This window comes from Gekko japonicus, unplaced genomic scaffold, assembly GCF_001447785.1.
Source record: "Gekko japonicus isolate JY-2015 unplaced genomic scaffold, Gekko_japonicus_V1.1 scaffold1610, whole genome shotgun sequence".
In the NCBI taxonomy this organism is placed as follows: domain Eukaryota; kingdom Metazoa; phylum Chordata; class Lepidosauria; order Squamata; family Gekkonidae; genus Gekko; species Gekko japonicus.
In genome coordinates this window covers 344768-368271 of record NW_015161999.1, presented here as the reverse complement: position 1 = coordinate 368271, position 23504 = coordinate 344768, and the positions used below count along the sequence as shown (strand labels likewise).

Genomic DNA, 23504 nt, shown 5'->3' with positions numbered 1-23504 from the left:
GGTTGTGATTGATTATATCCTGAATAAAAATTTTGTTTTAAAAAAAAGGAATTTGAAAAAGTTACAACAGAAGTCGTTTAAACGGGCAAATAAACCGGGGAAATATTTGGTGTGGCAATTGAAAAAAAGGCGGGAGAATCTCTCCTTATATATAATTGAATAGTGGGTGCCAAAGTTCTAATTCTAAAATGCACTCCCTTAGTGTATGGCTGATGGCACTGCTCCTCAGCATATATCGCCACCAATCAGAAGGCAAAGCCCGGGTCCCGCCCACACCACAACTGCTGTGACAACCTGGTCTTTTGCATATGGAAGCTGATTGGACTTCACTCCATTCCACACCTCAAACTCCCCCCCCCGCAAGGCAGTTGGAATGTCAGTTGCATATGGAATCTGCTGTATTCTGGTGGCGTGCAAGGCCCAGATTCATGTTTTAAAAGCAGACTGACACTGTTTGCCCAAAGCCAGAGCACTCTCCCAGAGTCTCTTTCTAGATCTCGTTGTATTTATTTCCACAACGGACCTTATTTCTAGTAAAATTATAAACCGATGGGAATCGCCATACAGACTACCACAGCCAGGGGGCGCCACAGGTTAATGACACTGACAGAATAGAGCTAGAGATGACTCATTTCACTTCGCCGACATCGGACCCGACTGCTGAAGACTTCTCCTAAGCTGAACCTGAAGATGAAGATCCACATTGGGACACTGAGATGGAGCACAATCCGAACCAACCAGTGCCAAAGGGCACAAAGGGATTCCAGGATCTGATCCAATGTATGGTAAAGACACTAGGTATACACTTAGCATCAGGATCTGCTCCAGTGTCAGATTTAGTTCATTATATGTTTCAAGCAGAGCACCCAGCACCCTCATGCTTGCCTATGCTGCCAGTACATCTAGCAATCTTGAAAGAGGCTTGGGATGCACTAGCTTCAGCACCAGCGGTCCCAAAGCATTATGAGGCCATGTAAAGAGTACAAGCTGATGATGCCCAGTTTCTTCAGGCACACCCTGAACCAAATTCAATAGTGGTTCACACCTCATCTAAGGCCAAACAGGCCTGTTACTCCCCCCCCCCCAGATAGGGAGGGCAAAAGGGTGGACACTATGGCTAAAAAGATTTATGGCTCTGTATCTATGGCAGCCAAAATGCAGACATATATGTCATATCTCTCTGCATATATTTTCAATAACATAAACAAACTGGAGGCTTTACTGACAAACTTACCAGTAGATATACGCTCACAGGCCACAACTCTCATCTAAGATTCACAGAGGGCGGTGAAGCAACAGATGACAACAGTGAGGCACTCAGTATCGTGTTTTTCTCGTGCTATGGCCTCGGCAGTAGCACTGTGCCGGCACGCATGGCTCAAGACAACATCGTTGCAGACAGACATAAAGCAAAAAATAGAGGACCTTCCATTTGATGGCTGCGGGCTATTTCACAGGACAGTACATGATGCCCTCAAGGCAGTCGATGAGAGCCACAGGCGTGCAAAATACCTGGGAGTAAACTTCCAATATGCCCAGAGAAACCAGAAACAAAGGGCATGGAAACCACAGTACAATCGAAGACCACGCCCCCCCCATCCAATTCGAGTCTTGGAGGATGCTTCAGGCCACACCGAGACAATCATATCACCCGAAAACTAAACTAAACTCTTCTAAAAGAGTCCCTCAGCAAGGGAAGCAGTCCTTTTGACTACAACAGCAACCATGAGGGAGCCCAACCATCTACGGCAACCCCAGCCGTAGGTACCCAATTGAGACCATTTGTACCCAATTGGGAAAATATCACCACGGACAATTGGGTGCTTACCATAATACGGGTAGGATATGCCATAGAGTTCAAACTACTTCCACAAACTCCAAGACTAATCACTACATGACCATCGCAGCAACTCAAGGAAGAAGTATCGAAACTCCTGACCAAGGGAGCCATCGAAGCAGTGCCAAAATCACAACGTCTCCAGGACTATTATTTGAGGTATTTCTTGGTCCCCAAGAGGGACAGAGGAAAACAAGCTATCTTGGACCTAAGGGGATTAAACAAGTACATCGAAACCTCGAAATTCCGAATGGTAACCCTCCAGTCCATCCTACCACTACTTCCATCAGGCGCCTGGATGGCAACCATAGACAAGGGATGCCTATTTTCATATAACTATAAGACCACAACACCGCCGCTACCTGCGCTTTGCTGTGGGCCACTCCCAATACCAATACAGAGCGCTACCATTCAGTCTCTCAATGGCACCGCGTGTGTTCACAAAGTGCATGTCAGTCGTAGCCGCATCTCTAAGGACAAAAGGAGTAACAATTTTTCCCTATATAGACAACTGGCTCCTGGTGGCAAGGTCTCCAAACCACCTTCAAAACAACATTATGCTAACTATGACCCTTCTTGAAAATCTAGGACTCTGTGTAAATCGAGAGAAGTCAATGCTGACTCCATCGCAAATAATCCAATTCCTTGGCACTACCCTGAACTCAGTCGTCATGAGGGCTTTTCTTCCAATGGACAGGGCAAAAATTATCCACGAATCAGCAACAAAGTGCATAATCCACCGAACAAGACAAGCAAAACATATCCAGAGGCTTTTAGGCCTCATGGCCTCAACAACGTTTGTGGTGCTGACAGCAAGACTAAGGATGAGGACCTTGCAGTTGTGGTTCCTGCATCACTACAATCCAGTGATGGTACCACCCTCCCTCAGAATCGCCATCCCAAGTACAATTCAACAGTCATTACTTTGGTGGACAATTATGGAACAATAGGAATGCCTTTCAGGCAGAAGGAGGCGGAACTCACAGTATATACTGATGCCTCCCTAGAGGGATGGGGAGCACATTGTGGCAGCCTATCTATTCAAGGTCGATGGATGACAGAACACAAACATTTTCACATCAATATGCTGGAACTCCTGGCAATGAAGCATGCACTTCACTTATTCCTGCCAAGACTAAAAAACAAATCCGTCAGAGTGGCAACAGACAACACCACGGCAATGTTCTATATCCTCAAGCAGGGAGGAACAGCATCCACGGTTCTGTGCAAAGCAACCATAGAGCTGTGGGAGTGGTGTCTGACCCACAACATACAATTGTCCGCCATGCACGTTCCAGGTGTGGAAAATGTGCAAGCAGATGCGCTGAGTCAAACATATACAGAACAACACAAATGGTCACTAAAGTCATCGTACCTCCCTGGACACCTTTGCTTCAGCAGAAAACACAAAGTGTGCACTCTTCTACTCAAGTCCGAGAGACGCCGAAGCCGACGCAGATGACCCAAGAGAGAAAAATCCCTCCACTGGGTGCCGGTAGGGATTGTCCCCACCCCCGGAAAAAGTGTGGCCATAGGTTAGGGATAATGTGTAACTGTAGCCGCTCAGAGACCCCTTCGGGGATTAGAGCGGGGTAGTAAGTTGAAACAATAAATAAATAAATGACACCGCCCATCCTAAGGAGCGCTGGGGAATGCGTTCCTGCATCAATGGACAGGCCATTTATTCTATATGTTTCCCCCAATTCCTTTAATTCCCCGGATACTACAGAAAATACTGGTCGACCGGACAAGGGTTGTCTTAATTGCTCCATGGTGGCCGAGACAACTATGGTTCCCACTGCTAATACACCTGGCAAAGGGCCAGTACCTTCCATTGCCTGTAGAACCGGATCTGTTATCCCAAGGGAAGGGCAAAATCCTGCATCACAACCCGGGGTTGTTCAGACTAACGGCTTGGAACATTCAGGCATGAATTTACCAGAGGCAGTGACTGATATACTGGTAAATGCCAGGAAACCATCCACGAGAGCATCTTATCACCACAAGTGGAAGCGTTTCGATTTATATATCAGGGAACAGGGCATAAATCCAACCAGTGCCCCCATACCTCTGATCCTGACGTACCTGACTGACTTGTACCAAACCGGACTAGGTTTTTCCTCAGGCAGCATTTAGCAGCGATCTCTGCTCACCACAGCTTGGTAGAAGGGCGAACTTTGTTTTACCATCCTACTATGAAATCTTTTCTAAAAGGGCTAAGAAACATCTGCCTACCACGAAAACCACTGGTTCCATCATGGAGCCTATCTCTAGTTCTTTCCCAATTAATGGGAGAACCATTCGAACCTTTAGCAACAGTCTCACTCCACTTACTCACATGGAAAACAGCATTCCTCGTAGCCGTAATTTCAGTGAGGAGGGCAAGTGAACTGTGTGTGCTGAGGATAGACCAGCCATTCATGATCTTCCATGCTGACAGAGTGGTTCTGAGGCCTGAACCCTCCTTTATCCCCAAGGTGGTATCACCATTCCACCTCTCACAAACTATAACCCTCCCATCGTTTTTCCCAGAACCAAAAGACGACGTGCAGCGGGCATTACATATGCTAGATGCAGGGGTCGTTTCGTAGAAAAAGAGCTAGCGGAACTCATTAGCATAACTCATTAGCATATGCCACACCCCCTGACATCACCGGAAGTGTGTCATAAGGCCACACCCCCTGACATCACCAGAAGTGTGTCATAAGGCCACACACCCCGCCCCCAACAGTCCCGGCCGTCGCCGCCGGCCTTGCAGCTCCACTGCCGAGCCCCATGAGGGGCCCAGCGGTGGACCTGTAAGGCCGGCGGGAGTGCAAGGAAGCCCCGCGAAGGCTCTCCCTGGCCCCAGGCAGGCAAGGGTGGGGAGAGGCAGGGAGGAAGCACCCTCCCTCTTCTCCTGCCTCCTCCTGGCTGAATGAGGGCCGGAAGCGGGGTGGCCGAAAGCAGGGGGCGGGGCTTTGTCATGTGCCCCGCCCCCCGTACCTCACCCGGGGGAACTGCAATCCCCCCCGAAATGACCTCTGGCTAGATGTTCACAGAGTTTTGTGTTTTTATCTATCCAGAACTCATAGTTTTAGGAAAGATAGGAGATTATTTGTTTGTTATTCAGAACCACAAATGGGCTTACCAGTTTCTAGACAAAGGTTCTCAAAGTGGGTATCCTCAGCTATGGCTCTAAGCTAGCAGCTGGTGAAGGAACCATTACCAGATATAGGCTGAAAGCACATTCAGTAAGGGCAGTGGCAACCTCAACTGCATTTATGGCAGGAGTCTTTCTGGAGGAAGTGTGTCGGTCTTCCCATTCTACCTTTGCCACACATTACGTTCTGGATGTAAGAGCTAGAAAGGATGCCAATTTTGGTAAAACACTACTTGAGTCCATTCTCCATTAAATAGGTTCAGGTAGTTCTATGCTAACTTCTGTTTGACAAAGTTTTTGTTCTGTAACTAAGAGAAACCACATATGAGTCTGTCATTTGTGCGTGAAAGGGGAGCTACTGTTAGATTAGGTAATGTAACTAGACAAAGACACATTGGAGTTTGTCTTAAAGTTTTGATACGGATTCTTATTATTATTTGAGTTATGTTATGTAACTAGAAACAGAACAGAGTTTACACTTACAGAGCTGTCCTTGGTGTTTAATAAAAATAAAGCTGATTGAAGTCATCGGATTTTCAGTGGCAATCACTTGAGTCATGCATGTGACAGCTGCCATATACTAAGCTTGTAAGTCTCCCAGTGTGTGGAATGCACAGAGACCAAAAAGAAGATAGACAGGTTGCTTACCTGTAACTGGTGATCTTCGAGTGGTCATCTGTGCATCCACACACACACACCCAACCTTCCCCACTGCTGGCATCGATGGTCACTGCCTGTAGTAAGTGGCGACTTTTCCGCGGTGCGCGAAAGGAACTGGGGTGGGGGCAAGGTCTACCTCACCTCCGAGCATGCACAGTGGGACATGCTCGCGAGGAAGGATGACCCCGCTTAGAAGAGGTTATCCTTGAAGCTTTCTAGGCTTCCAACAAGGGATCAACGCAGGCATAAATCCCAATGTGTGGATGCACAGATGACCACTCGAAGATCACCCATTACAGGTAAGCAACCTGTCTCTTTTTTTACCTCAGAACTCTGAGATCTGCAGCTGACCAATGAGAGAGTGGGGGGTGCAGGGAGAGAGCTGCCTGGGACCTGCATAGGAATCAATGGGGGGAGCACATTCCCCCCATTTTGACCCACTTAGGAGTCGGATTTCTAAAAATCCCTTCTTAGCGAGCACCTACGCCACGGTGGGAGCACTCTTCCCGAATTTGGTGTCTCTAGGTCCAGCGGTTTGGCCTGGGCATTGATTTTACAGTGAGGGGACTTTATTTTATATATATAGATGTATGTTGGAAATGTCAAAGCAATGTTGGGTCTTTTTATCATATGTGGTGGCTATGTGATAAAGCGAGAAAATATTGTTTTTAGATACATGAAATATTACAAAAAATGTCATTTGTACCAGAAGTATCTTTATTGAATATTTTACCAGAAAATTGTAAAAAAACAAGACTCTTATCTTATAATAACAGCAGCAAGAATACTTTACGCCAAATATTGGAGAAGAGACACCCTCATGATAAGAAATTGTAAATAAAATCCTGGAAACTGCTGAAATGGATAAGCTAACAAGCTCTGAAAGAACAGCCAGAGTCAACTTCTGAAAACACATGGTTGAGATTCTACAAATGGATTGAGGACTACAATAAAGAAAGCATACAGACACACAATTTATTTTAAGGATTTAAAAACTTTATTTTCACATATTAGCAAGAGGTTTCACATATTTGCAACAGCAACAGCCAGGTGAAACATATAGAATCAATTATTAGTTAAGGTATGAGATTTGTAAACAAGAAATTTAAGGAGGTAAAGGATACCCTCATTTTATGTTATGTAATGTTTATGTTTGTCTGTAAAAACTAAAAAAAATTGATTGGCAAAAAAAAAAAAGGTTTGCATAGCAAATTTGACAAAGGGCGCTTTGAGTCACCCCGAAAACCTTGTTGGTCGCTAAGATGCCTACTAGACTCGAAAGTAAACTTTAAACGCTGCTAGACTCCTTATTGATTGTGCTGCAACAGACTCCAATAATCATTAATTCTGTTTAGAATTCCTACGTAATCTGGAAAGAGCAGCGGAAAAACCAGTCTTTACACCATTCTAATCATACCGGCAGCGCATGTGACAGCATGGTAAAAGGGGCCTTTAATACAGACCGGGTGAGGTTACTTGCACCGATTGCATCATCAACCCTGTTATATGATCTCCCACTCAGTACCCTAAATTAGGAAGACGATGTCAGGATGTGACGAGACCCTGATGACACTTCCCGTTCTTTTATAGCTCGGCGGACAAGCGTCTACTCCCCTAACCGAAGGTTTCGAAACCCGCCTGCATCCCGACATCTACGCTAAAGGAAACGCGAGAAAAGTTTGCTGTTACCAACAGACAGAGGACTCTAATACGCCTGCGCGGTTGCGTTCCCAGGGATCCGGAGAGCATGCGCAAATCTTCCTGAAAAACCTTTAGGGGTGGGGCCTTCGTCCTGAACAGCGCGCTGCTAGCTCCTCCTTTCAGAGCGGGAGCGTCTCAGGCAAGGCAAGAACCGGCATTGGGGGGGGGGGGGGGGGGGTGCGGTCTGGCAGTCCCGGTGGTGGGAGAGAGGCTCGGCGCCGAGGACGGGGGTGGCGCTTGGGCTAATGCCGGGAGAGGGAGGCTGCGAGGAGGGTAGTTCTCTCAGTTTCTCCCGTGTTAATTGCTCTCTGCTGAGCGCGGGGAAGGGGGCGCCTGCCCAGAAGGGAGGAGCGAGCTCTGAAGCCTTTTTGGTCGTTTGGTAGCCATAGGTAGGAACTTTGTACATGCTCAGAGGTGCTTCTCATTGTTAATGCTTGCCACGTTCTTCGAGTTAGTTCCGAACTCTACTAAGGTGTTGGCAGAAATCATCACACGCAGCCTGGCGGGGGGAGAGGTGGTAGGAGCGGCGGTTCTTCTCGCTCTTTCACGCACAATTGTGAAATTTAATGGGGACATTTGGGAAGTGGGAGCTCCCGTTCCCGGAACAGGAAATGTATGAATTGTCTTAGCAAGCGGGAGAAACACTCCTTTTATTTGATGTTGGTGTATAGTGATTCGTGGTAAGCGACGCTCCGCAGCTATTATTTTAGTTTATGGTTCTCCTTTCTTGCTGAGACTCAAGGCAGAGTACTTTCTCTGTTTCCCCCGGTGTAAGTACTTACCCTGTGAGGTAGCATGAGGTTCAACGTCTGTAGTGATTCAGATAGGGAAAATAAGTGGTCCCGATTTGATGTGAAATTCAAGCTTTCCTTAAACTCTTTAGGCTTGTACAACCTCTGCACAGAGCACAGAAAATATTCATGGTCTTATGCAGGTTAAACAGTCTGTTGCTGCCTTGCTAGTAGCCTAGCAATGATAGGAATGTAGGGAGCTGAAGCTCTCTGCACACCTGAACTTCAAGGATTAGGAGCTCTGAACAGTGCTTAAACCCTTGAAATTAAGAATATGAGAATTACTTTGTTGGGTCAGGCCAAAGTCTGCCTAGCTTGTCATTCTGTTTCCAGCAGCAGCCAGGCAGATGACTCTGGAAACACAAACAATGCACAGAAGTGATGGTATGCCTTTTTCTAGCATCTGTTATTTAACTGCAGGGTGCCCCTGTACAGTGGAGTTCCATTTTATTGTTGTTAACAATAGTTCATCCTTGGGACAATGACAGAGAGTGGGATTGTTTAAAAAAATATCCCTGTGCAAGAGAACTTCCCATTTGGGAAAGAATTCTTTCTATGTTCTGTCTGTGAATACTAACTTGTGTTCAGTGTTATATATAGTGTATTCATTTGTTGAATAGAGAAGTCCATTCCACTGCATGCAGAATGTCGGTTCTGACCACAAACGATTAGGCCTTTTTCTTAACCCTGAACAGCAGTTTAGGAGGAGCAGTGCTTGTCATGCAGTTCTAGAAATATAGATCTAGGGAAACAATGGGTGTATGTAGGGTTGCCAGCTCCAGGTTCGGAAGTTCCTTGGGATTTGGGGATGGAACCTGGGGAAGACAGGATTGGGGCGAGGGGGGACTTCAGTGGGGGGTATAATGCCATAGAGCCCCCCCTCCAAAGCAGCCATTTTCCTCCAGAGGAACTTACCTCTGTCACCTGGACATCAGTTGCAATTCCAGGAGATCTCCAGGGCCCATCTGGAGGCTGGCAACCCCTGGTGTGTGTGCCGTAGCTAAATGTACTGCAACCAGACATCTCTAAAGTTCGTTTTCTGAATTATCATTTCTAGGCAACACTTTTCCTAGTTTGGTTTTTGATCTGGCCTCCATTAAGATAATCTTCTTTGGCAACTGAGGGCACAGCCAATGATAGAAGAGTTTTTAACTTTCTTGGGTGGGCAAGGTTTTTGGAAGAACAACTTCAGGTATACCTGGTTGGTATGCCTTACCTCAGTCTATTTCAGTCTGGCTTCAGCCAGGAGATGCCCTGGTTGCTTTGATAGACAATATTTGTTTATAGCTTGACATCAGCTTTTATGGAATTTGATCTTTAAATGGCTTTTGACATTTGATTTGTCATGTTTGGGGGGGAAAGGTTGGTGTTAAAAGGAAAGCTCTTACCCCTCGTTGTCAAGACACATGGAAGGGTTTGCACTGGCAATGCTGAATTATCCGTTTGGCGTCTGGCCTGTTGTACTGCCTCAGCTTGTGGTGTTGTCACTGATGCTCTTTCACACTTAGGTCATGTAGCTGAATGACACTGCCCAAAACTTTGTGGCTTAGTCCATATAAGATGGGGGTGATACTGATTGCTAAGGGTGAGTGTCTGAAAGGGCACCATCACTTACCTTGGATGTGGTTAAATTAGATTCAGATCAGGTGAAAGATTTGGTGGTGCTTTTGGACCCAACTATGTTATTTAAGAAGCACGTTTCCAGTTTTTAATACAGTGCTAGATGGTTTCCCTATTTGAGATTGGGCTTCTTTTGATGACTGAGATTATTGTATGTAACATATATTGTATGAGTCAGATTGAGGTGACGAGAGAGGAGGTCCTAAAATTGATAGACAACTCAAAAACTGATAAATCACCAGGCCCAGATGGCATACATCCGAGAGTTCTGAAAGAACTCAAATGTGAACTTGTGGATCTCCTGACAAAAATATGTAATCTTTCCTTAAAATCTGCCTCCATTCCTGAGGACTGGAAGGTAGCAAATGTCACTCCCATCTTTAAAAAGGGTTCCAGAGGAGATCCGGGAAATTACAGGCCAGTCAGTCTGACGTCGATACCGGGTAAATTGGTGGAAACCATTATTAAGGAAAGAATTAGTAGGCACATAGATGAACAAAACCTATTGAGGCAGACTCAACATGGGTTCTGTAAGGGAAGATCTTGTCTCACTAACCTATTAGTGTTCTTTGAGGGGGTGAACAAACATGTGGACAAGGGGGATCCAATAGATATTATTTACCTTGACTTCCAGAAAGCTTTTGATAAAGTTCCTCATCAAAGGCTCCTAAGCAAGCTCAAAAATCATGGGATAAAAGGACAAGTCCTTTTATGGATCAAAAACTGGCTAATTAATAGAAAACAGAGAGTGAGTATAAATGGGCAGTTCTCCCAGTGGAGGGGGGTAAGCAGTGGGGTACCACAGGGATCAGTACTTGGTCCACTGCTTTTTAACTTGTTCATTAATGATTTGGAGTTGGGAGTAAGCAGTGAAGTGGCTAAATTTGCGGATGATACAAAGTTGTTCAGGGTGGTGAAAACCAGTGAGGATTGTGAGGCACTCCAAAGGGATCTGTCAAAGATGGGCGAGTGGGCGTCAACATGGCAAATGGGGTTCAATGTGGCCAAGTGCAAGGTGATGCACATTGGAGCCAAAAATCCTAAATATAAATACACATTGATGGGGTCTGAACTGGCAGAGACTGAGCAAGAGAGAGATCTTGGAGTTGTAGTGGATAACTCACTGAAAATGTCGAGACAGTGTGTGACTGCAATAAAGAAGGCCAATGCTATGCTGGGGATTATTAGGAAGGGTATTGAAAACAGATCAGCCAATATAATAATGCCCCTATATAAATCAATGGTGAGACCTCATTTGGAATACTGTGTGCAGTTCTGGGCACCACACCTTAAAAAGGATATTATAGCTTTGGAAAAAGTGCAGAAAAGGGCAACTCGAATGATAAAAGGGTTGGAACACTTTCCCTATGAGGAAAGGTTAAAGCGCTTAGGGCTCTTTAGCTTGGAGAAAAGACGACTGAGGGGTGACATGATCGAGGTTTATAAGATTATGCATGGGAAAGAGCAGGTAGAGAAAGAGGTACTTTTCTCCCTTTCTCACAATACAAGAACCCGTGGGCACTCCATGAAATTGCTGAGCGGTCGGGTTAGAACGGATAAAAGGAAGTACTTCTTCACCCAAAGAGTGATTAACACATGGAATTCACTGCCACAGGAAGTGGTGGGTGCTACAAGCATGGACGGCTTCAAAAGGGAATTAGATAAGCATATGGAGCAGAGGTCCATCAGTGGCTATTAGCCACAAGGTATAGCTAGGGGCTCTGGGGCAAGTGATGCTCTGTCTTCTTGGTGCTTGGGGGGGGGTCAACAGTGGGAGGGCTTCTAATGTCCTGGCCCCACTGCTGGACCTCCTGATGGCACTGGTATTTCTGGCCACTGTGTGACACAGAGTGTTGGACTGGATGGGCCTTTGGCCTGATCCAACATTGGCGTCTCTTATGTTCTTATGACACTGTCATTTAGGTATTATGTAAGAATCTGATTACTAAGAGTGTGCATTTGAATACATCCAAGTGAAATGAAGCCCAAAATTGGCTGTTTCAGGTCAGAGGACGTCCTTCTTCACCCAAAGAGTGATTAACACTTGGAATTCACTGCCACAGGAAGTGGTGGCAGCTACAAGCATGGACGGCTTCAAAAGGGAATTAGATAAGCATATGGAGCAGAGGTCCATCAGTGGCTATTAGCCACAAGGTATAGATAGGGGCTCTGGGGCAAGTGATGCTCTGTCATCTTGGTGCTTGGGGGGGTCAACAGTGGGAGGGCTTCTAATGTCCTGGCCCCACTGGTGGACCTCCTGATGGCACTGGTATTTCTGGCCACTGTGTGATACAGAGTGTTGGACTGGATGGGCCTTTGGCCTGATCCAACATTGGCATCTCTTATGTTCTTATGTTCTTAACATTGGCCAGATTTTATTGTGGATTTTAATGTGTAATTGATGCCATTTGGATGTATGTTGTTAATTGCATTTTACTGTAAACTGCCATAAGCCCCTCTGGGGAGAGGTGGGGTATAAACAAGCTGTGAATGCATCCCAGTGGTAACCTGTGAGGATCTCTTGTGAATGTTGAACTTCAGTGTATATATGGCAATATTTCAATTATCCGTTCTAAAAACTTGTGAATCCTATGTAAAGCAATGGCATATCTTACAACAGTTCTAAGAGTCAGGAATAATTCTGTTCTCATCCTTTCCAGGCATCAAATGCAATGAGGCAATATAACATTTCAGAACTGAGGAATTTCCCTTTTTCATTTAAGGTAACGTGTGAAGATTATCTAATTAACTGTGTTCTGAACTATATTACTCATTTAAATATCTGGATATATTCATGTCCGCATTTTCTACAGTGCTGTAAAAACATAACAGCTACATATGTTGCTTTGAGAGAGTTGCTGATTGTTTTCTGCCTCAGTTCATGGCCTTTCTCCAATGGTTGATCCACTACTCTGACTGGTAGTAGCTCTGATTTCAGTGCTTCCCCAGTGGGAAGTGTCCCTTTATCCAGGCTTCCTTTTGTAAAGTGGTTCTAGAAGGCAACCCTACTTCACCCTATAGTGGTTCACTGTCTTCTGTACTGGTGAGTTCATGTGGCTCTGCAGGCACTAGCCCAAACTTCCTTTGAATTACTGAGAAAAACTCATCTGAAGGTCCTATTTGTAGTAACAGTAAGATCAGCCAGGAGGGTTTCAGAGTTGAGCACTCTGTATCCAATTGCCAAGACCTGTGATCTTTCCCTGAAGACAAGGTCAAGCTCTGCCCCGACTTGATTTTCATAGGTAGAGTAAAGGTTCCCTTGCTCAAAAGCCAGTCAAATCTGACTCTAGAGTTGTGGTGCTCATCTCCGTTTCAAAGCCGAAGAGCCAGCGCTGTCCAAAGACATTTCCGTGGTCATGTGGCCAGCATGACTAAACACCAAGGTGCACGGAACGCTGTTACCCTCCCACTGAAGTGGTACCTATTTATCTACTTGCAATTTCTTGCTTTCGAACTGCTAGGTTGGCAGGAGTTGATTTTCATGACAAAGGATAAATTCAGTTTTCAGTCATTTGCAAGAAATCTGTGTCATGTCATTCTGCCCCCATGAGGGCAAATATTGGCACTTGCTAGTTCTCCAGTGTGCCCTCTGTATTTATCTTAGACACTACACTTTTCCACTAATCAGATTGTCTTTCTGTAGCTTACCATCTGGTCATCAGTCTCTAAGGGGACTCTGAGAAAACAGATCCTGCTCTGAAGCATGCTTATCTAAGTGTCTGGAAGTACCATGCTGGATTACTGTTTGTTCAGTTCACTGTGTAGTTACTTCTGCAGCCTTTGAGAGCAATACTTCCATCTTTGGTACTTGCAAGCTGCAACATGGGCATCAGTGTTCATTTTTGTCAAGAACTTCAAACTAGGTAAATGTTGCTCACCATGAAAGCTCATTTCTCTTAAGGAAAAAGACAGCATTCTGGACCCATCCTGGCTTTTGGGGTGTGTTTGTGTCAGGATAACTCTTAGCTGCTTCAACTATGTTGGGGTGGGAGCTATCTTGACTGCTTTCTAATCCTAGTTTGAATAAGTTCCACTGTTTTCATTGTTTTTCTTGCCAGCTTGCATTGTTATATGTTCTTCTGTCATGTTCAGTTATTCGGATATTGACAACCAACACAGCATTTTTAATTAGTTAGGGTTGACTAACTCATAGAAGCATGCAGTGCAAATGAAGTCTTTGCTAAAAAAGCATCCAGACTGAAAGTGGTGGGCACTCCCTCTCAAGATCAGCCTACTTCCTGCTACCAGGGATGATGGGTAGGAGAGTAGCTGAATGTTCCACAATATTCTATTTTTCCTCAAGCAAAATGAATCTTGACAGTAAGTCCAGTGTTTCAGTCTCTTCCCTATTTCCTACAGTTGGCTGGGAAGTTTCAGTGATCTAGCTTGGAAAGCTGCATCACCTGAAAAAGTAAACTTTAGCTTCTGAAAATATATTTCTTGATTCTGTACTCTTCCATTGCCCCATTATCTTTACCCACAGCATTTTCTTATCCCTCTCCTCCATTAACTTTCAGTCTCTTTTCTTGTCATTTCTGCATACTACTGCTGTAGTTTTTGTGTGCATGTGCAGTCCTTCACTTCTGGCCTCATTGCAATAATTTCGTCTTCTGCACAGAAGCCAGGACTTTACTGTTAAGTATAATGATGGTTTGAACTATTGCACAATTGCACTCATATCACACGCTAGCAAGGTCATGCTCAAGATCCTACAAGCTAGGCTTCAACAGTACGTGGATAGAGAACTGCCAGAAGTACAAGATGGGTTTTGAAGAGGTAGAGGAACTAGAGATCAAATTGCCAACATTCGCTGGATTATGGAGAAAGCAAGAGAGTACCAGAAAAACATCTACTTCTGCTTCATTGACTATGCTAAACCCTTTGACTGTGTGGATCACAACAAACTATGGCAGGTCCTTAAAGAGATGGGAGTACCAGACCACCTCACATGTCTCTTGAGAAACCTGTATAAGGGTCATGAAGCAACCGTTAGAACCGGATATGGAACAACTGATTGGTTTAGCATAGGAAAAGGAGTACGACAAGGATGTATATTGTCACCTTGCTTATTTAATATATATGCAGAGTACATCATGTGAAATGCTGGCCTGGATGAATCACAAGCAGGAATTAAGATTGCTGGGGAAAAGATCAACAACCTCAGATATGCAGATGATACCACTCTAATGGCAGAAAGTGAAGAGGACCTAAAGAGCCTCTTGCTCAGGGTAAAAGAGGAGAGCACAAAATTGGGCTTGAAGCTCAACATCAAAAACACTAAGATCATGGCATCCGGCCCCATCACTCCTTGGAAAATAGAAGGGGAAGTCGTGGAAGTAGTGACAGACTTCACGTTCCTGGGATCCCAGATCACCGCAGACTGTGACAGCAGCCATGAAATTAAAAGATTTCCTTGGGAGGAAAGTGATGGCGAACCTAAACAGCATGATAAAAAGTAGAGACATCACCCTGCCAACAAAAGTCCGCATGGTCAAAGCAATGGTATTCCCAGTAGTCATGTATGGCTGTGAGAGTTGGACTATAAGGAAGGCCGAGCGCCGAAGAATAGATTCTTTTGAACTATGGTGCTGGAGGAGACTCTTGAGAGTCCCTTGGACTGCAAGAAGAACAAATCAGTCAATCCTCAAAGAAATCAACCCTGACTGTTCCCTGGAAGGCCAGATAATGAAACTGAAGCTCAAATACTTTGGCCACCAAATGAGAAGGGAGCACTCACTGGAGAAGACCCTGATGCTGGGAAAGATTGAAGGTCAAAGAAGACGGGGACGGCAAAGGATGAGATGGTTAGACAGTGTCATAGATGCAATGAACATGAAATTGAGCCAACTTCAGAGGACGGCGGAAGACAGGAAGACCTGGCGTGATCTGGTCCATGGGGTCACGAAGAGTCTGACTCAACTGCGATTGAACAACAACAACATAATGATTGTTGGTTACCTACACTAGCCTTTGTGTGGACTCCTGTACTGGGACAAGGATTTCCCTTATACGTTTTTGCTATTCTAACAGGTTTTGATGTGCTTGCTGTATTTGTTTTAGTTCTAGGCATACCAATTCACCCATCCTGTTTTCTTATTCTGACTTTTGCATGCAAGCATATATGTATTTTGTTCTTTTTGGAATGTTTTTGTCCCATTCTACCCCATCCTTATTTGAATGATATAAGTCTATCCCTTTCCTCAGCCAAACAGGTTCTTGTAGTAGCTAACAGCAGTTATGTGATATAAACAGTAAAGCACAATGCAGTACTTTTAAAGATAATACACAAAATATAAAGCATTTAAATCAGTAAAATCCACAAGATCTCTGAAAAGCAGCTGTGTATAGGGATTAGGCTAGTATATTTAATTTGCTTGTAACTTTAAACTTGGTCTAAAATGTCATTTCAAGAATAAGTCATCCTGCATTGAATATTGTTTTAAAACCTTTCCCTAAGAAATCTGGGAAGGACTAAATATGTGAAGAGAAATGGCTCATGCCAGTGAATACACTTTTCACATAGGTTTGATAATGATGAAATACAGAATATGTATAATGAAGTTCCTTCCTTGGGGGAAAATAGGGTTTATACAAAACAGATTCTTAACAAATTTAATATAATACTGGTACATAATTTGTGGGAACTCTTGAACAAAAAATGCCGTACTAAGAAAAAAACATGTAATCTAGGTATTCTCTCTGGAAATGAGCATCTACAGGAAGATGAGTCCCAATCTGAAAATCAGAGTTAATCCTGAAAGCATAGAGCATGCTCCATAGTTCACTCATGCTCCACAGAGTGAACATCAATGCTTGTTAAATATCAGCTCTTATTTGGAGGACTTGTAAAAAATTAGTTGACTCGCATGCTATTTGTATTAAATGTAGGAGCAGAAAATAACATAGTACTTTGCAGAAGCAATAGTGACCACCTTCTTTGTGTCTATAGTCACTATTACTCCTGCAAAGTACTACGTTATTTCCTGTTCCTACATTTAATACAAATAGCATGCAAGTCAACTAATATTTTATAAGACCTCCAAATAAGAGCCGCTGTTTCCCATTACTAATGAGGGAGAGGTAGCTTTTCATGTCCTTTCTCCATTTAACAAGCTCAGAGTGGCCACTTCATCCTTGCAGCTACCCTGTGAAATAGTTGAGCTGAGAGTGTGAGTGATCCAAGGTCATCCTCCAAGCTTTCAAGCCAAGTAATTGACATTATAACTATGAATGTGAACAGCTGCGTGTCCCTATCTTGGGCTGTAAGAGGTTAGTGGTCATAACTATTGGTCATTAGCATGGAAATTGCCTCTGAACATCTCCCTACCCCCCTTTTTTTCCAGTGAGCCACACCTTGAAGAACCAGACTCTTGAGACTGGCTTCTGTGGTGCCTGGATGTTGCACTCTCAATCTCGAAGTTGCTAACTTCTTGCAGAGCTAGAGTGGCTCTAAGACATTTTCTTCTTTGTCGTTGAAGAACTGCTATCAGTGTGGGGGAATGTCTGTTTATTTATTGAAAACATTTCAATGCCACTTTTCCACCCAACTCAGGGTCTCCAAGGTATCAAGCATTAAAGCATTTTAAACATTGAATTAGTGTTTATAACCAGGGGTCATTTCCTGCAGGAGCACACAGGAGGGGAGCTCCGGCAGTAAAGAGCCCAGGGGCGGAAAAATGCAACAAGCCCCACCCCCTGCTCCCAGCAGTCCTCAGTCAGAGCAAGAAGCAGCTGGGTAAGTTGCAGAGCTCTCCCTGGTCCAAAACAGTCCAGTGGCACCTTTAAGACCAAGTTTTATTCAGGTACAAGCTCTCCTTCCTCTTTTTCTACGAAATGACCCCTGTTTATAACCAAACCAAATATATAGAACACACGGACAAGAAGGAAGACTAATAAGTTAGTGAGAGAATGCCAAACAAAACTGGGTTTTCACCAGCTGGCAAAAGACAGTGTTAGAGAGAGACAGACAAATCTCCCTGTGGAGAGAGTTCCAAAGTTTTGGCTCCACTGAGAAGGCTCTTTCTTGGGTTGCCACTCATTCTGCTGTCCTTCCAGCAGCCTCTTTTTTGTCATCAAGTTAGAAATAAGCCTAATTGGAGGGAAGGCAGCTTTTATTTCATAGCCATATAAGTACTTTTCCCTTACCCCTCAAAGCAGGCATGTTGCATAGTTGTATGTCAACAGGAGCAAAATCTGCTGAATTGTGAAATCTCTGCAGCTGGAAGTCCTTGTGGACTCCCCATTCTGAAAGTGCTCGTCTAGTTTCTGAGAATGATACTGTGTTTTGGGCATTCAGATTGATTTAAATAGTAAGGTGGAGAGAAGAATATTTTATGTCCCATATAAAAAATGGTCATTGTGTTCCTTTAAAGTGAGTGTTACATAGCCCATGGGGACACCTACTGCTCTGCATAGATCCCTACTACTTTTTAAAAGGTTGATTCAGGTGAGTAGCCATGTTAGTCAGAAGCAGCAGAACAAAGTTTGAGCCCAGTGGCACCTTTAAGACCAACTAAGTTTTATTCTGGGTAGAGGCCTTCGTGTGTACACATACATCTTGCCACTGGACTCAGACTTTGTTCTTTTAAAAAGTTTGGCATTGAAGCTGACTGGTAGAATGCTTATTCAACATCTCTGACTTCAGATTTCATTGTGTTGCTTGATGGTTGCCGGTTCTGTTTTATGTCGTTGGTTCTGTCGCCGGTTCTGTTTTATGAAAACTAGATTATGTATAAAATACCACATTCTGTGACTTTTCTGGTGCCCCTGTGGAATACATGCAGCCTATGTGTGTAATGGCCGGTGAACCATACAGATGTCCGTGTGTGTATGCATAAAGAGAGACTTCCTTGTGCAAGAATTTATTTGCACCAAATTTGGATAGTGTAGATTCTTGTGAAAAGTATAAGGCCATAGGGTATTAAGTGAGAAAATGAAACAACTTTCAGGGTGTTTTTCATGCCTGGCCAGGATCAAATACATTTGTTTTATTTTCCCTTGTTGGGCACTAACTCAGTAAATAACATGAACAGTCTTGACTCTTTATCCATATGAATATAGTCACCATCAAATCTAGTATCCTTCGTGAATTGTTATGTGTTACAGTCCTTCCAACCCTCAATCCACACTCCTAAAAGCTCTAGAAAATGCTATTTGAACTTGGAACTTGGAGATGGCGTGTGTAATAATTATAGTTCTTGATTGTCCTATTTTCAGTGTTATCAGTGTACTGGGGAGGTCAGTTCAGGGAGCTTGCAGCCTAAAATAGTAGGGGAAACACAAGGAGTGACAAGGGTAGGGGTGGATAAAGTAGGGAAACGGTGACTAGGAATTGAGAGAGAGAAGGGTTAATCCTGGCTATATTATGAGTCTGCTAAGGAAATATGTATAGAATATTTTTTTTAAAAATAACTCTACAGTTGTAAAGGGATAAGGTGTGTGTTAATGGGTAAGCTCAATAGACCTGGGTGTTACAGCTCCCTGCATAATTGCAGAGTACATTTGGGAACATACCTTCAAATCTCAGTAGGGTTTTGTTACTTTCAGTCACAAAATAGTCCTGCTGCAAATCCACATTTATCCCTTTTTATTAACATATTCAAGAAGGCCTATAAATTCTGACCCGGTAGCATGACAGCATATGTCCCTGTGAATGTCTCTCTAGGCACACTGGGTAATGCTAGGATATTTGATCATGCATAAGTAGGTGAGTGACAGACAAGGAGATGTGAACCCACACAAAATAATCCTGAAACAAAAGTCCTGCATTACTTTTAATGGGACCAGCCAAAATATCAGCAAGCGTTCAAGTTTCCCAGGACTTTTCCTCAGGCTGGATGTTAAAGGGTGTGTGGGAGAACAGAACTGCTGTGCTCTCTGTTTTAAGGATTAAAGGATCCTGTGTAAAATAAAATCTATTTTGCCTCATACTCCAAGCTGAAGGTGGACCTTTCAATATGGGGTGAGTGGTGAGATGGTTAACAACCCTCCAGTCTGAGGGAGTTGTTTTATGGTAATGTAAATATAAATAATATAGAAATGGAAAGGCCTCCATCAGGGATTGTGACAGTGAGGCACTTGAGAAACTTGTAGTTCAGTAAAGCAATGAAAAGGTTTGCCCATTAATGTGGGCAAAATGAACAAAATGAACAAAACTGAATACCTTTGGGTGAGTTGGCTTTCAGAAGCTTTGGTGTTCTGCTTCCAGAAGAATACTAGTGTTAAGAAATTAATATAGGGCTGCCCTCAGTCCACTTAGGTAAGTGTGACAGTTACCTTATACTTTAAGTTAATTGGTTGTGAAACCAGAAGAGTTGGCTTCTTTTCCAGTTTAGACTGCAGACAGTAAAAATGTTTTCAATTGCACGCAGAAAAATTGGCCAGTTGATTCTAGAGGAGAAACTTACAGGTCATGCCAAGGCTATATCTTACATTTCTGATTAAACCACGGGGAGAATAAACAGCTAAAATAACACCTCTTGTATGCCTGCTGGAGATGTCATTGAGTGCAGTTTTCTTTCACAGCAGAAAATAACTCTTTAACCTCTGGTGTGGCAGACTGTGAAGGAAAGGATAAAATCTACTCTGAGCAATTCTCCAACCAGTGGGGTGCTCATATACTAGCTGGCCCAATGCAGACAGAGAGAAGAAATCAGTTCTTTGGACTGAGGTAGGGTTTGACATATGGATGATATAGGATGGATGAAGTCTTAATTTGCCACATTTACTTAAGGGCCAAAAAGCACTGGGAGACTTAATTACAAGTGGATCACTGATTTAATGGATGGCTGTTTCATTTAAATAGTTCTGTTAATTCTAGGAAAGCTCTTTTTTCTGGAAATAAAACCTGTGTAAGCTTTTGTTTTTTGCATATTCAGAAGGCTGTTAGCAAGGGCAAAGGTTTTTTAAATAAATAAAATATTGCTGCAGGATAAGAAAGCTTGCAGATTAAGAACGAGACCAGTGTTGTACTGGAATGGTTGCTTTTGGATCTGATAATCTGTTTTAAGTTATTTTATATGGCACTTCTCTGCCATTGCATACAACACAATTTACAGTTCAAAATAACTGCAAATACAAGCTGGTGCAATTTCCTTGGAGGATTACATTGATTTTTTTCTTTAAACAGAATGCAATTCTTCCTATATTTTCCAAAAGCCCTGAAGGTAAAAAGAAGAATAGTGGATTATTTGGGGATGATAAGTGTGGTTACATCTGTGTTCTAGAAGCTTTTATGCTATCAGTCATACTCTATGACAGGAATACTTAAATGGTTCTGGAAGCATGAGTGATCATATCAATTAGTTGACTAGAATGTTAAATCAGAAATCAAATGTGTATTGTCATGCAAGTCATTAGCCTTGCAGAACAGGTGGCTTTTATATTCCACAAGCACCCTCACTTTGAGCATAGGAGTAAGTTGCTTGGACTAAGAACTTTAAGTCCAAGCCTTGTTATCACTAGATGCAAAACTCAGCCCTGCTGATACTGTGAACAAGTAATGCCCATGTTTGATTCAGTCTGTTATTGGTATCACATACCATCATACCTATAACATAGCAATTTATGCTTGAAGCAGCATCGAAAATGGGAAGTTGGTATCGACCAATGTCCACAATGACATCCACACAATCATCGTAAAAGTTGGGCAAATACTTGTTGTCAGTGCTTACAAACCTCCTGCAGTTTCATGGCCGGCACATGTCCTATCAGCCCACCCTCATCCTTCTGTATACGCTGGTGACTTTTAACAGTCACCATGGAAATTGGAGATACATGGTTAATGATAAGAACAGTGAGGCACTTGTTGACTGGGCTGAAGAACATGGCTTGCATCGCATTTTTGATGCTAAAGACAGAGGCACTTTCAGATCAGTGGCATGGAATAGAGAGTGCAACCCTGATTTAACGTTTGTTTCATCTGACCATAGAAGTCAGCCCTTGCCTAGATCCAGACATGTTCTTGAGGCTTTCCCACGCGGTCAGCATCCATCTGTAATCCTTGAGCTAGGAATCCAAATACCAGTTATCAGGTCTTTTCCAAGATAATGCTGAAACTTTAAGAGGGTGAATTGGAAAGGTTTCAGTGAAGATCTGGATAGGTGTCTTGGATGTGTTCCTCCAATACATAACTCCTGCCGATTCATTGGTGCAAACTCCGGAGCACAACGGAAGACAGAAGGGCCTAGCGTGATGTGGTCCATGGGGTCGCGAAGAGTCAGACTCGACTGTGCGACTGAACAACAAAAAATAGTTCTGAAGACCAGATTCTCAACTTCACAACTTCCATTGATGCAGGGTATCAGAAGTGTCTTAAGACATCAGCAGTTTTCATTGATTTGACTGCTGCTTATGACAGTCTGGAGGGATGGTCTGCTGTACAAGTTTTCCCCTGCAGAACATTATTTTGATTCCTAAATAACATGCTGAGTGATAGAACTTTCCAAGTAATTATGGGTCAATCAATCAGTAAGCAGAATAAACTGAATAATGGTTTACCCCAGGGCTCGTGTCAGCTAGCTGCCATTTCTCTGGGACACGTCCCGTCCCTATTCCTGCCCGTCCTCCCTTCCCTCCCCTTGTTATTCTCTTCTGGTATGCTTCTGTAACTGCCAAGTTTCTCCTGCAGGTGGATGACGGAGTGTTAATCGATAACACTGTCTAACCATCTCATCCTTTGCCATCCCCTTCTTCTTTTACCTTCAATCTTTTCCAGCATCAGGGTCTTCTCCAGTGAGTGCTCCCTTCTCATTTGGTGGCCAAAATATTTGAGCTTCAGATTAAGTATCTGGCCTTCCAGGGAACAGTCAAGGTTGATTTCCTTTAGGGACCTTGAAATTTTGGCTGACTACTGCCATAAATGGCAGCATATTCCAAGTCCAGGAAAAACAGAATGCTCCTTTTCCCATCTCAATAACAATTTTGTCAACTGTGAACTGAATGAAAAACCTTGCCATACAATAAATAAATAATGATAGTAGTAATGAACTTGTGTTTTTAAAGTCATAAGGCAGAGTATAAATGAAGTAAATAAATTGAAAGTCATAATGGCTGAAGAATACCAGATGACCATGAGAACTGAACAATCACAGTATTATTGGCTTCATTTATTTCAAATGATCAGTTAATATCAATAATCAAAAAAGTTTGGAAAAGGGAAACATCATGTACTCATGTGTTCTCAGGCACTAAATCTCTACTCCCTTGTGTTGGCGTTATGGTTTAGAGTGCCCCCCCACAGCTATCTTCAGCTGATCAGGCAGTTGGTTCCCTTCCTCGAACGCAATGATCTGGCAACGGTGATCCATGCAATGGTCACCTCAAGATTGAACTACTGTAATGCTCTCTACATGGGGCTGCCCTTGTTGCAAATCTGGAAGCTGCAGCTGGTGCAAAATGCGACGGCCAGGCTGCTGATGGGTCTCCCTGTGCGGGAGCACATCCAGCCTCTGCTGAAGGCACTGCACTGGCTGCCAGCAATGCTCCCTCTAAGCTGTGGAGTCTTGTGAGCAAAAATTCTACTTTGTGAGCTACTGGCATGAAAGTTGTCAGCGAGCAATTTGGCTACTGCATAAATCAGTTTGCTTTGGAGCCGTCCTTCCTGAGCTAAGACAAAAATGTGTGAGCTGGAGGCTAAAAAACTCTGAGCTAGCTCATACTAACTCAGCTTAGAGGGAACACTGGCTGTCAGTAGCATACTGGATTCGCTTCAAGGTGCTGTTTTTGACCTTTAAAGCCCTATGTGGTTTGGGGC

General features: G+C 43.6%; 1 protein-coding gene across 3 annotated transcripts in view; it reads left to right on the top strand.

The window, feature by feature from the left end:
• The first annotated feature begins 7642 nt into the window (after positions 1–7642).
• The window catches only part of MKNK1 (MAP kinase interacting serine/threonine kinase 1), a 42208-nt gene continuing 26346 nt past the window's right edge, over positions 7643–23504 (top strand). For 2 of the 3 annotated variants that reach the window (XM_015405441.1, XM_015405439.1), the window contains exons 1-2: positions 7643–7729; positions 12412–12474. The gene's annotated coding sequence lies outside the window, so the exon portion shown is untranslated. Of the gene's footprint in view, positions 7730–12411; positions 12475–13575; positions 13615–23504 lie in introns of those variants that run through there. The other variant, XM_015405440.1, reaches the window with a different exon arrangement.